Source organism: Pinus tabuliformis, chromosome 3_2, assembly GCF_031772625.1.
Source record: "Pinus tabuliformis cultivar Carrire ecotype Pingquan chromosome 3_2, CPIR1, whole genome shotgun sequence".
NCBI classification, from domain to species: Eukaryota; Viridiplantae; Streptophyta; class Pinopsida; order Pinales; family Pinaceae; genus Pinus; species Pinus tabuliformis.
The window spans coordinates 1,277,245,722-1,277,251,689 of record NC_142302.1 but is presented as its reverse complement, the minus strand read 5'-3'; positions in this window follow the sequence as shown (position 1 = coordinate 1,277,251,689).

Here is a 5,968-nt window from a genome sequence, read left to right as displayed (position 1 = left end):
TGAAAGGATCCCGGACGTGACACATGTATAAGCTCCAGTTAAGAGTTTCGTCGGGTCCACCGAATCGCAATCGCATATCGCCCACCTGGTTCACATTTCATAAGACCACAGGACTCCGCCGGTTTCAATTTGTGATGGATGGTCAGTGCTGACAGATTATGGCCTGCCCGCGGAAAAATTCTCGCTCGGTTAGCGGATTTTTGGAGCAAAAATGTGGGTTCCTGTCGGATGTGGAGCAATTTGTGGAACAAATAGTAGGAAAACTAGGAGAGATCACAAATTCTTCAGCTTTTCACCAAATTGGATCCAAAAAAAGGCTATATAGCCATTTTTTGACATTTTGGACTCACTGAAGCACGTTTCAAAAGCATTTGAGCATTGTAAACAAATATTTTTACACTTTTGAGCATAATAGAGAGACCCAAGCCATTGGAAGTTGGACCAAGGAGACGTAGCCCACGAGGGGTGAACTCCTTCATCATGTGCTTGTTGTAATGTGTTTTTGATGATGTTCTATACATTTTTATGTTGTTTTTTAGTTTCTAGTTTATGTTAAATTTCTCATAAAATTAACATAAAAACTATTCATTTTACTTGCAAAAATTGATGAATCCTTAAGCACAATCAAAGTATTTTTGTTTATAATATGAGGAATATCTTAGCACTAAAAACTAATATTCTAACTCAGATCAGAGAGTTTAGGTTGTCTGCACGTGCAGCTCCTAAAAACTGTATAAATGAAAACTGCTTTGTGCATAGTGAAAACTATGTTATACATTATCTGCATGGTGGCCTCCAAAGTTGATATCTTTGCCACTATTGCTTTCTTCATCTTTGTCATGGCGGATCCTGTAGACTGCTTTGTTCTCTACCTGGCATCTTACAAGTCCTTTGCCATTCAATCATTCTCTGATATCAAGAACCTGACCGTTGAACTTGTGGCTTGTGCATAAGCATAAGAAGCCTCAACCATGGTAACTAGATGTCTTATAACATATGGTACAATCACCATTTCTTCTGTGTGCGCAAGTGATGTATGATCATCTGGGAGCTGTTTGCTTCGTGCATGTACAATCCTCTATTGTGTCTCATCAAAGGCTAGATTGTACACATCCATCTCTGGATCATCATCAACGAGAATAATTTCTCCTTACTCACTCGAGACTAGTTGTGGTTTTGGAGGTGGAGGAGATTGTGGTGCGACCTCGGATGCCCTCAGCATGAGATCAATGTCTTGGGCCTCTAACTCCTATTCCATCTCCATGTTTGTTGCCTCAATCAACTGCTCAACCTTCACCTTCTCACCCTATTTATCATCTGTTGGCTGCTCTGCTCTCCCAACTGGTATCTACACAGTGTTTTCTATCAGTGCACCTTGTCCTTCTTCTTGTTCCTATTTCTGCCTTTCTTCCCTTTCCCTCCTCCAAAGCTCTTGTTCTGCTTTCATATTCTTCATTGTCTCATGAAATATCCTTTCCATCTCTTCCAACCTTTGTTTTTCCCTTTTCTCAACACCATTCTCCTTTCACATTGTAACCTCTTTTCATCTATCTCCAAATCTACTCTCTCAATAAGTGGATCTTCCCTGAACTTCTCGATTTTCTCATCCTCTGCGCTCTCTGCAATCTTCCTCTTGCATTTTTCTTACATCAATTTTCTGCTCACTGTTGTTGTTGTTGTTGCTTCCTGTGGTGCTCCTTCCTATAGTGTTGCTTTCCATTCTGCCATTATGTTGACTGTGCCATTGAGACTAGAGGAGTTGTAGCAATACCTTCAAGGATCTCCCTCTGGCCAATGGCATGCCCCATGGATCCATGGGTAGTACAACTTCACACAATGGTTCTTGCATATGCAGTGGGGATCATACGGATTGAAACCCTTGGTGCTGAACCCAAACTTCTTCAAGTCCTCGGCCTTAACATCTGCATCTTTCAAGGTATGGATCTCGTACAACCCAATCCGCAAAGGAAGAGTGGTCAATGGTGCCTTCTTCCTCCTATGAAGTCCTATTGATAACCCTCTATAGATGTGGTATGCAACCTCTTACATGACCATCTTGTCCATGAAAACCTCGGTAGCTCATGCAGAGGCTTCTTCGTGCCAAACATCCTAATGAAGGTGCCACCGAGTGAGGCATACCAATCTGCAATCTTAAGAAATGCCTACATCGCTTCCTGGGACATGCAAGATGGATCCTATTCAAATATCATCATATACAGTAAGGCAATGAAGTGGTTAGACAGCCTCACCATGACTCTTCAGTGGCTGTACTCAAAGAGAAACTTGACAACTTTCTCTATTGGTGTCCATGTCCAACCCATGTCAAGGAACTATTGTTGGGAACATATTACATCAAGCAGGTATGCAGACATATAGAATCTTGCTTGTCCATCCTTAGGAGGATTCTGGGCATTAGACACATGCACTTTCAACTAAAGAGCCAACATGTCTGACCAGTTGAAAGGCCTTCCTTCATTTTCCAATTGATCTAACATAACAACCCAACTCCGCAGGAAGGTCTTTGTCCTCTCTTGGCCATATAAGCGACATGAAAATATGACCAGGAGTTGATAAGCCTTCCTGAGTGAGTTCATCTTGTAAACCTGGTTGGGTGTCATCCTGAACTTTGATGACTATTTTACCCAACGCTTCATCATATCTCTAGAGTTTACATTATTGTTGGGAGTGAAGAACAGTGCATTGATGTAGTTCACCGGCTGCGGCAAGTGATATATCTTATGGTAGTTCTCTTGCCTAAAGGTGGTAAGTTGTGTCCCACTGGTATTGCTCAATTTCATCATCTCTAGATTGCTATGTGAGACAACCCAGTGAATTATATCCACGCACGAGAAGGCGGGGTACCTACATGCAACCCTATACAAGCCTAACTTGTGAATGTTAACATAGACTTGTCGACCTTCCAAATCTTCGTTGAAACTACCTTCAAATGTGTCCTTTATTTCTTGCCATGTGATCTTCATGTCCTTTTCTACGAACATCTATGTGTCTTCATTGATGGGCAAGCTCATTGGCACCTGTTCAACCACATCTCTAGTGTTTCTCTCTATAGTGTCCTTTGGTCCATCTCTCTTGGAAACCATGATGCATGTACTACTGAGAGACTACTCAAAAATTGATGTACCTGGAGATAGAGCGAACACTCACAAAAATAAAATTTCAGCTTTGTTAGCGCTTGAGATTTCACCCTAGGCTGAGGAAGGTAAACCTTCAAGGCAACATCAAACCATTTCACCTCGTAGCTAGCCCTACGGGGTATGAGAAGGCTCTCTCCGGTCAAACTCGGTAGATCTTTCAATAGGATGAGCTGACCCAATTAGGAACACTGATATTAGGCTAGTAAACTGATAAGGAGGGTTGATTTAAAGTTTTTTGGGGTTTTTGGTGGCAATTGGAGGGAGTGCGATTCAGGGTGTGGGGATTGAGCTCAGTTTTTGCAGGTGGGTCTTTGGGGCAAGGTAGGAGTTTGTGCTGATGCCTTTAGCTGAGATGGATGATCAAAGAAGAAAAAAGAGAAGCTAAAGAGGGCAAACAATGACTTTGAATCCTCTCTAGACAGTGGAAAACATAAATATTAAACAAAATTGAAAGCTGAGCATGGCATGCATGAATTCAAACTTTATCACTTCTTTTGTTTAATTAGCAGCAATAGAATAAGAGATGGAACACATAAACACACTTACAATGACAAGTAGGAAACACACCATCAACACAATAATCCACAAGAATCCACAATGATGTCTGCAAAACCCTGGCCTTCCTTTTCCTCAAATTGCAGAGATACAAGTAAAATATACAATAGAGCTTCTCCCTCAAGAGTCCAACCATGAAAATGAGTAAGAGAAGGCATAATATAGATCATCTAACTCCTTTCCCCACCTCTAGGGGTCGAGCTCAGCTTCCTAGGAGCAGTTTGAACTAATTCTAAACTAAGCACTAGATAATAGGCAGTCAAAACAACTTGCCTCTAAAACTTAGCTAACTCATCCATGCATTAAATATTCACTATTTACATCAAGGAAGCTTCTAGAAGGGTTAAGAGAGATTAAATCTATCAATGTGCCATGAAAATTATCCATACATCCATCATTTACAAGTACAAATGATCAACCAAGGTAAAAACAGAGTTTGCAGGCCTGAAAAGTCAAAACTGGCAATTTTAGCTCGAGTGGTCGCGCCCCCTGCTCGAGTGGTCGCGCCCCTTTGCAGCACTTTTTGAGTGGTTTCTAGTTGTCCAAATCAAGTGCAAGATGGCTCATTGGAAAGCTCTGTGTGTCTACTTTCCATCCCAAGTGAAATTTCTGGATTTGGAGTTGATTTGACCCCTCAAAAGTCAATTCTCCCAAGGTCACTTTCTGCAACTCAAAAAGTGGGCAGAAAGTCAAAATTTTGATGTATTTTGAGCTTTTGGAGGCCCAAATCTCAAAATCAAGTTGACCCCAAGTATAGGTAATTCTAGTTTTTGCATGCCCTTTCCAAAAATGTAGAGTTTTCCCCGTTCTGAGCTGTCCCCACGAGTGGTCGCGCGCGGGGTGAGACCACTCCAACGGCCAAAACCTGTAAAATTGCACAAAAAATTCACAAATGACAAAATTTTCTCCAAATTTCTTGAAATTTGGGCTGGGAGTCCCCAACCAAGTACCATGCTCAGTCAAAGATGCTTTGGCCAAAGTTTGGAGTGGATCGGGCGTTTTCCTTCGTTTTTGTGCTTTGACCAACCGTCCTTGGAGCACCTTCGTTCTCGCCGGTTTTTTTGACATTTCTCTCAAACCATGACACCTGTGTAAAAAGTGAAAGAGGTTTTTCTTCCTTGGCATGTTGTGGACAAAAACCTCTCTCAGTTTTGCAAAATTCATCTTTGATTGCTCATAAACAGCTTTTGAGTGAAACTTGTCCCGATGTGTGAAACAACAGATTTTGTCGAAATGGAGCGAAATGAAGGGGATAGAGGGCTTCTAAATTCTTGGGGAAATTTTTGGGAGTGGGGAGGGATGTTAGGAAGCAGGGGAAAGTGTAATCTCAGAGATTGAGTGAGGGGAAGGGGTCCAAAAGGGCAAAACACAGGCCAAACCTAGAAAATTGCCAGGTTGTAGCTAGAAACTAGGGTTTGTGCAAAAATGAGGAATTTGGCGGATCTAAGGGATGGGAAGTGTTTGATAAGGTACTTTAAGGATAGGGGAAGGCGTATGAACATCAGGAAACAAGTTTTTCCGGTGATTTGTCCGCCCAAGAGAAACTGCCTTCAAAACCCTAAGAGAGGGAAATGACCTTGCCTGGGCGCAACTGAAGCATGAACAAGGTATCAAATGACCCATTAGACACTGACATGACGATGACAACCCTCTGAATAATGATAGACTCAGCTGGATGGTGACATAGACTGACATTTGGGCAAACCCTAGACCTAATGGCTAGTGACCAAATTTTGCTTGAAGACTCACTGAAATGACAAAATTTGACCTTGACACTTCAAAATCACTATGTAAGAGCACATTTGATCACTGGAGGAAGGCTGTAAAGACTGACACTAACATTGGCTCCAATGGGGATGGTAGCTCCTTGGAGGTGCCAAGAACCTTAGACCTCTGGGAGAGCAGACCAGTGCCTTATTTATTGGGCAATGGAGTCAAAAACTCAAGTTGAAATGCATGACTGAAAACTGACACAAACTAACTTAACAACAAGACTAAAAATTGACTCATAAAGGACTCATGACTCAACTAGAAACTGACTCGATACTTAAACACAACCGACAAACTGACAATGATGCTCAAAGTGGAGCTTATTCATCACAACCTACTCTAACAGTTTCATTCATCACCTGATTAAGTGAAATGAAACAACCAATGCAACCAAGTAAGTATTCCGTCTGCTGTTTGAATCCTCCACAAGTGTTCGCTTATGAACAACAAGAGAGAACTACTGAAAGGAAACTCTGATGGCAACTTAG